We start from the raw sequence: 9,449 nt of genomic DNA, 5'->3' as shown, positions 1-9,449 counted from the left end.
ATCGGTTGGTGTACTGCTTAAAAAAAATCCAGTTAGCTCAAATCAAAACAAAAGCTAGGGCTACTAGTGATAAAACAGTCGTTTTAGGTGGCCGGTATGATCGATCTCATCACTATTGGTCACCCTGATGCTCCACTTAAACGCCTAAAGGTATAGTGTCCAGCTGAACCCTTCAACCACCGCTTGAATGATGCCAAGTTTTTTGTTTTTATTGTCTTTGTTTCTATATTGTTAATTCGCGGGAAAAGTTGAAATGGATTGTGAATACGAAATAAAATTTCTCTTTCGTTTCGGACGTCCCACAGAAAAGTAGTGTTTAATTTCCTATCCGCAATAGCTTGGATAAAACAATGTTTTATCCAAGCTATTGCGGATAGGAAATTAAACACTACTTTTCTGTGGGACGTCCGAAACGAAAGAGAAATTTTATTTCGTATTCACAATCCATTTCAACTTTTCCCGCGAATTAACAATATAGAAACAAAGACAATAAAAACAAAAAACTTGGCATCATTCAAGCGGTGGTTGAAGGGTTCAGCTGGACACTATACCTTTAGGCGTTTAAGTGGAGCATCAGGGTGACCAATAGTGATGAGATCGATCACTATTGCATAAATTAAGGCGTTTAAAAGCACCTGTATTTCGCCTTTATCTATGCAATCTAAGCAGAGCTGCATATTATATCCATGATTTTTGACGAAACCACCTGGCACCCCTGGAGAGCAATCAAAATTTCAGTGTGGCCAAATACAATACATGCGTGCGTTGAATATTAGGGTGGGTGATCATTTTGTAGAACTTTTTTTAAGATTGTAGACTTCAGGCTCTTTGTATAAATATTTATATAGTAAACAGGACTTGGGTCAACTTAAAATCTCGACATTCAGTTTATAATTTTAGATTAAAATGTCTCTGATTTTTTCAACATCCAAAGAGGTGAATGGATTAACCAGCATTTTATATCACAAACTTTACAAACGGCAAATATGACAATTCGTTCCTTTCCCCTATAAACACTTACATCATAATCGAATGTTTATTAAAGTAACTAAATTGCTTAATGAAAAACAGCTTGGCTGAGATTTTTGAACCACAATTCGTAGGATACTTGCAGGCGCTGCTAATCAGCCGTCTGTGCAGGGGCAATTTAATTATAATCAACTATCATGCAGCCCTTTTTAACTTGAATGATATCCAACAAATTTATGCTCAAGCATTACAAACAATCAATGCCAATTCATCACTAATTTTAACGTCCTAAATTCAAATCATTCATCAGATTTTGTCTATCACCTCTTTTGGAGAAATGGTATGGGAAAATGAACCCCCCCCCCCAAATGAGGGTCCAAAAATGGCACCCAAAATGTTCTTTTCTAAACGAAAAATCCCAAATTCCAAATCAAATTTTTATGAACGACTAGAATGGTTAACAATCTCGCCTGAGGACCTTGAAATCTTATCCCAAGTTAATTATCCTTCTACAGTTTTCAAAAAAAATTCTAACTTGTTGTGTCCTGAATATTGAATTCCAATAAGATTAGACTAAGCTTGCCAAATCGCCCTGATTTTGCCCAGATGTTTGCATTTTATTTGCAATATGAAATAAAAATTCAAATTGACACATTAAAATTATGTATTTTGCACCGGAATTTATTCAATAAATTTTATCAAAATTAATGTGGACGACTGATCTATTTCGATAAACTAAAGTCAAGTATTTTTTCATCATTCTGTTTTCATACATCGAAGAGTGTAGTCGTAGTGTCCCGTTTCTCCATCGAAAATTTTTTAATTCGATTGATTTCGTGAGATTGTGAAAACGTTAAATCCGCGAGTTTTTACACGGTTCACTGGGATATCGAGGACTAACCTACCTGGCAGCCTGATTCGACTGATTCGTGCCTGGATTGCCGTGACCGAGGATCCAAAAGGATTTGATTCAAGACGACTCACCAAGCTTGACACAGCACGTACTCCGATCTTGACGGCGAAACAGTTCGGACGGAGTTTTGTGGATACGGACGATACGGACCGAGACGAAACCACGTGGCGGCCGGCCATTGTTTATATTTGGAATCTGGTCCATCGCTTACACCGAAACAAATCGTTGAATACGAATTACAAGTTTGTACTTTTTCTTTTTTCACTTTACTTACACTATCTTTTTCTCTTTATTGTAATTTCGACATTTAAGTGCTTCGTTCATATTTTCAAAACGGAAGGCATTAGTGTCTCCGTTAGAAAATATGAACGAAGGCGGGGGGTTTAACCCTTCATCTATGGATGAAGAAGTGTTGACTTATGAGAATGAGGAGCATTTGGAGGATTCGGATGAGTCTGGTCCCTCAAATGCAAGTCACACTCAGATTGATAATTCCTCATCATCCATTGCGGAGAGTAGAACAACCCGACTCCGACAATACGTAGAAAGCTCAGATTTCTCTGGCCCTTGGGTGGTTTTCATCCGGCCCAAAAAAGATGGTAAGCACCTTAATGTAGTTCAGATCACGAAAGATCTGGCAAGGTGGTCCTCTGTATCCAGCGTAACTAAGGTGCGGCCAAACAAGCTGCGCGTTGTTGTGGGCAACCGGAAGGCCGCAAATGAAATTGTTACTAGCAATTTCATAAATTTAGAGTATCGCGTCTACATTCCGTCTCGGGACGTAGAAATCGAGGGCGTGATCTCAGAAATGAGTCTGAAGGAAGAATACGTTAAGTCCAACGGCGTTGGTAAGTTTCGGAACCTCGATTCGACTTCGGTCGAAATCCTGGATTGCCGCCAACTCCAAACTACCACCGTCGTAAACGGAGTTAAAAAGTACTCGCCTTCAGCCTCATTCCGAGTGACCTTTGCAGGTACCGCCCTCCCTCACTACGTCTTGATTGACGGAGTGTTGAGGCTTCCTGTGCGGCTCTTCGTGCCTCGCGTAATGGAATGTAAGAATTGCATTAAATTGGGGCACACTGCGTCGCACTGCTGTATCAAGCAACGGTGTCCCCAATGCGGGGAGAATCATGGGGTTGGAGCGTGCTCAGCAATTGAACACAAATGTGTCTTTTGCGGGGGCTCACCCCATGATACCTCCTCGTGCGGGGCATTTAAGAGTCGCTGGGATAGTCAAAAGCGCTCATTAAAGGAACGATCAAAACGTTCCTATGCCGCCATCTTGAAGAGCGCGGCGCCTCCGATCCAACCTAAGTCCACAAATATATTTTCAGTGTTGCCAGTTGACATTGAAGATAATGAATCCACTGATCAAGACCAACCAGTTATTTTTGTAGCAAACTCCCGGAAACGCGCAAAACGTGCTTCTAAGAACCCCAGGGTTCCAAAAAAAATCCCAACCATTAGCTCTCCAATAAGCGTAAGGCGAAAACCGACTACATCTTTAAAAGAAAAAATTGTTCCTCCAGGATTCTCCATGAATTTTGCACCCCAAAATAAACCAGAAATTCCGACGACTTCTAAGACCCCAAAAACTAATGTAAATTTGTCAGAACCAACTGTTCAATCGGGACTATTCAAGTTGTCTGACATTTTGAATGGTGTTTTCACGTTTTTCAACGCATCAGAATCGATCAGAGGCATTGTAACCTCAATGCTACCTGTAGTAAAGACATTTTTAAAGCAATTGATGCAAACTTGGCCCCTTCTTTCAGTGTTTATCTCTCTCGATGGCTAATTTACGCCCAGAGGTCGAAGATATCACTGTTTTACAGTGGAATTGTCGAAGTCTCATTCCTAAAATGGATCCGTTCAAATTTCTTCTTCATGAAACTAGTTGCGATATTTTTGGCCTTTCTGAAACATGGCTTTCTTCTCAATCAAACATCTCATTCCACGATTTTAATATTATCCGTTTGGATCGTAACGATTCTTATGGAGGGGTGCTTTTGGGGATCAATAAGCGCCACTCCTTTTATAGAATCCACCTCCCTTTATCAGGAGGAATTGAAGCTGTTGCATGTCATATAACTATAAGAGGTAAGGACTTATGCGTTGTCAGTTTGTACTGGCCTCATAGAGTTGCAGTGGATCGAAATCAGCTAGAGGACCTGTGCTCAGTGCTTCCTGAGCCGAGGTTGATCCTGGGTGACTTCAATTCACATGGAACTGTGTGGGGAGAACAATCTGACGATTGTCGTTCTACTCTTATTTATGACATTTGTGACAGTTTCAATTTAACAATTTTGAACACGGGTGAAAAAACACGAGTACCTAAGCCTCCTGCAAGACAAAGTGCAATTGACCTCTCACTCTGCTCAAATTCACTATCATTGGATTGCCAGTGGAAGGTGATCCCTGATCCCAATGGTAGTGACCACTTGCCGATCAAAATTACAATCACCAATGGGGCCAGCACTTCAAATTCAACAAATATGGCATATGACCTAACAAGACACATCGACTGGGAAAAGTACTCGGACGAAATAACAGATGCCATTGATTCTATGAATGTTTTACCTCCTTTGGAGGAGTACCACTTTCTTTCACGTTTGATCCATGAAAGTGCACTTTGCGCTCAAACAAAACCAATCCCAGATTCATCTGTTTTTCGAAGGCCCCCAAATCCATGGTGGGATCAACAGTGTTCCAGGCTTTATAAGGACAAATCAAAAGCATTCAAAGATTTTCGAAAACATGGAACCCTCGTCCTTTTTGAATCATATGTTTCCCTAGAAACCCAGTTCAAAAAATTGATCAAAGGGAAAAAAAGGCGTATTGGCGAAATTTTGTGGGTGGTTTATCACGGGAAACATCCTTGAGTACCTTATGGAAAGTTGCACGGAGCATGCGAAAATGAAAGTGAAGAATATTCACATAGATGGATATTCAACTTCGCACGAAAAGTCTGTCCAGATTCTACACCTGTGCAAAAAATAATCCGGAATGTGCCTCCAGATAGGTGTGGTCTGGATTCCAGCTTTTCGATGGTCGAATTTTCATTTGCCCTCCTCTCTTGCAACAATTCAGCTCCGAGAATTGATAAAATCAAATTTAACTTGTTGAAAAACCTTCCGGACGCCGCCAAATTTCGCTTGTTAAATTTATTTAATCAATTCTTGGAGAATAACATTGTTCCCCAAGAGTGGAAACAAGTGAGAGTTATCGCTATCCAAAAGCCCGGAAAACCAGCGTCCGATGCGAATTCGTACCGTCCAATAGCGATGTTGTCTTGTATACGCAAATTGATGGAGAAAATGATTTTGTTTCGTTTGGATAAATGGGTAGAAGCAAATGGTCTCCTTTCAGATACTCAATTTGGGTTTCGAAGGGGCAAAGGAACAAACGATTGTCTTGCTTTGCTGTCTTCAGATATACAAATGGCGTACGCAAAACGTGAGCAAATGGCTTCAGTGTTTCTAGACATAAAGGGAGCTTTTGATGCAGTCTCAATAGAGGTGTTGTCAGACAAGTTGCACTCCCGGGGTCTGCCTCCTTTATTGAACAACATCTTATACAGCTTGCTTTGTGAGAAACATCTGAACTTTGCTCACGGAGATATTGCAGTTAGAAGAACCTCTTACATGGGCCTCCCGCAGGGTTCATGTTTGAGTCCACTTTTGTACAAGTTTTACGTAAGTGACATCGACAGCTGTCTCTCTGAGGGCTGCACTTTAAGACAACTTGCAGATGATGGCGTAGTATCTGTAACAGGTGATACTGAGTCACATCTGCACAGACCTTTACAAGATACTTTAAACAGATTGTCTTCCTGGGCTTTGGGGCTTGGGATCGAGTTCTCTCCAGAGAAAACGGAGTTGGTAGTTTTCTCTAAAAAACATAGACCAGCTCAACCACAGCTCCAACTTCTTGGCAGAACGATCACTCAATCGAGGTGTTTTAAGTATCTTGGGGTTTGGTTTGATTCCAAATGTACCTGGAGAGCACACATTGAGTATCTGAAAGGAAAATGCCAACAGAGAATCAATTTTCTCCGATCAATCACTGGCACCTGGTGGGGAGCCCATCCAGAAGATCTTTTAAAATTGTATCGAACAACTATTCTTTCAGTGATGGAATATGGTAGCTTTTGTTTCCAGTCGGCTGCCAAAACTCACCTCATCAAACTCGAGCGTATCCAATACCGTTGTCTTCGCATCGCTTTGGGCTGTATGTCCACAACGCACAACATGAGTCTTGAAGTTTTGGCAGGAATACTTCCTTTGAAAGATCGATACAATCTACTATCACTTCGGTTCCTCATCAGGTGTGAGGTCATGAACCCATTGGTGATCGTTAATTTTGAAAGGTTACTAGAGCAAAATCTTCATACCAGATTTATGTCTATATATCATGTCCTCATGTCAATGCAGGTAAACCCTTCTTCGTACTCTTCAACTCGTGTTTTCATCCCAGACTACGATAATTCTTCTGTCCAGTTTGATTTGTCTATGCAGCAGGAAATTCGTGGAATCCCGGATTCGCATCGCCCACTTCTGATTCCAAGAATTTTCGAAGCTAAATATAGACACGTCGATGCTGACAAAATGTACTTTACCGATGGGTCTCTAATTGAGGAATCAACGGGATTTGGAGTTTTCAACGAAACAACTCGCGCCTCTTATAACCTCCAGTCACCATGCTCTGTATATATAGCAGAGTTAGCTGCTATTCACTGGGCCTTGGACAGCATCGCCTCACGGCCTGTTGGGCACTACTACATTGTAACGGATAGCCTAAGCTCAGTTGATGCAATACGCGCAATACGACCGGGAAAGCACTCGCCGTTCTTCCTAGAGAAGATACGGGATATTTTGAGTGCTTTAACAAGACGTCGCTTTTCCATCACCTTTGTTTGGGTTCCCTCGCATTGCTCGATAGTGGGCAATGAGAAGGCAGACTCTCTGGCAAAGGTGGGGGCGACGGAAGGCGACACGTATCCACGTGAAATCGTCTTCAACGAATTCTATTTCTTGGTACGAGGGAACTCTCTTGTCAACTGGCAGCGCAAATGGGACGAGGATGACAGGGGTCGGTGGCTCCACTCGATTTTCCCAAAGGTAAGCCTTAAACCCTGGTTTAATAGATTGGACCTGAGTCGGGATTTTATTCGTATATTTTCCCGTCTCATGTCCAATCATTGTTCCTTAGATGCGGTACTCTATCGTTTTGACATTGCTAGCAGCAATTTGTGTGGTTGCGGCCAAGGTTACCATGACATCGAGCATATTGTTTGGTCGTGTGAGGTCCACCTTATCGCCAGAACGAATTTTATAGACTCCCTTCGGGCCCGAGGAAAGCCACCCAACGTTCCGGTGAGAGATGTGCTGGCTATGCTCGACTTGGACTACATGTTCGAAATATATCTTTTCCTTAAAGCTATCGATCTTCGCCTATGAATCTTTTCATTTTCATGTTTCCCTTTCTATCTCTCTTTTCCTCAAAAATAAAAGTGTTAAGCTAAGAAATAAATTGTTAAAAAAAACGAGTTTGGCTCCTTAAAGCCTTAAGGTATGAGCCGTTTCAAATAAAGGATTTACAAAAAAAAAAAAATAAAGTCAAGTATTTTTGTTCATAATTTTTTTTTCTAAAAAATGTAAATATTGGCGGATATTTAATAACTCCGGATTTTGTGATTCAAATTTGCTTATAATCATTAAAATTCGATGTCAGTGATAACAATTCGGATTTTGTGTGTAATGTAATGTCTGTATGTAATTTCTTGAGTTAATTATTCCGAAATATTAAGAATTTTTTTCTTACACCCAAAATAATAAGGAAATTATTTATACGGGATTTTTCACGTAAACTTAGATTTTGTTGCATCATATCGTTTTTACGTGAATCTTTTAGTAACCACAGTGTATAAAGGACGCCTTGGTAGTAATTACTTTACTTCCACATAACTTACTCATGATTTTCACATAAAGTCAAAGTGGATGGCGTTTGGAGTTATTTTTCTCAAGCGTGCTAGTGAATTCTTATAAGAATTGAACCTGATATCAGTCTTCGGCTATTTCGTGGTTTTCCGGATATTTGGAACTGTGGTCAACGTTGCAGATGTTCGAAGTTTCGCGCAATAAGAGAATTCATTCTGCTACGGAAAGTGATTCGGTTTGAGAAGTTCCGGCGCATCGAAAAGTAAAGTCATGTTTGGTAAACAGTAAACTCCGATTAGTGGCTCCAAGATATCGTTGCATCCTGGTGAGTTCGATGCAAGTTATTTTTTTATTGTTTTCGAATTTAAATTTTGTGGATATTTTCAGGCCAGTCAACCGGGATCTCTAAAGGAAGCAAACCAGAAAGGAAATAGAAAGTCATAAGCATGCAGATTCCGCGGAATTCTCATCACAAAAAAGTGTAGTGACAGTAAGTGTTGTGTTGAATAATAATGGTGGTAATAAATTTGAATAAATTTCATATTCGTTGTTATTTATGAAAAACAAAAAAAGAAAAAGCATCAAACAAATCGACCTAAATTTCATTTCGAAACTAAAATTAATTCATGACGCTTTCATCATCCCATTCCGTCGAACATAATGAAAATTCACGTAAATTGCACCTGAGTCTATAGCATGCGAATTCTTATTGACGTGCGTTCACATGTTTTACTGGTAGAAGCTACGTGAAAATCAATTGGATAAAAAATATGTGTGTTTCACGTAGCCACGACGTGCGGATTATTTTGGGTGTACCAATTCATCAAATGATCATGCTTGTGCTTAAAAAGAACTAGCTTACTACTTCCTTTTATTTAAGAAAATATGATTATTTTCTTAAAAAATGAAATCTTCAAATTCATTCATTCAATTCTGCTTTTAAATTTATTGAAAGAAAAATTGGCAACTTCTAGAACTTATTTTCTAAAATAAGAAATTAAAATAAATACTTATTTACTGTTAGCACTGTTAGTGTGAAATTACTCAACCGTGAATAATATTATTGAACCTTCAATTTTTTTATTACTATTCTTTTTGCATGCCCTATTCATTTATTTACATAGTATTCCGTCTTACGACATAACTTGACGAACATAATTCCTAAAATTCACTCGTTCCTAGCAACCGTTCTCCAATTTCTCGGGCACTCCACGTTCGCCAGATCACGCTCCACTTGGTCTAACCACCTCGCTCGTTGCGCCCCCGCTCGTCTTGTTCCTACCGGATTCGTAGCGAACACCTGTTTTGCAGGACAGTCGTCCGGCATTCTCACAACATGTCCCGCCCAGCGTATCCGGCCAGCCTTCACCACCTTCTGGATACTGGGTTCGCCGTAGAGTCGCGCGAGCTCGTGGTTCATCCTTTGCCTCCACACTCCGTTCTCCTGTATGCCGCCAAAGATGGTTCTTAACACTCGTCGCTCGAATACCCCGAGTGTACGCAGGTCTTCCTTGAGCAATATCCATGTCTCGTGCCCGTAGAGAACAACCGGTCTAATGAGCGTCATATACAGGTTACACTTCGTGCGAGGGCTAAGTCTTCTCGACCGCAGTTGCTTGTGGAGT

Source organism: Uranotaenia lowii, unplaced genomic scaffold, assembly GCF_029784155.1.
Source record: "Uranotaenia lowii strain MFRU-FL unplaced genomic scaffold, ASM2978415v1 HiC_scaffold_53, whole genome shotgun sequence".
Classification (NCBI taxonomy): Eukaryota; Metazoa; Arthropoda; class Insecta; order Diptera; family Culicidae; genus Uranotaenia; species Uranotaenia lowii.
This window is presented reverse-complemented; position numbering follows the sequence as displayed.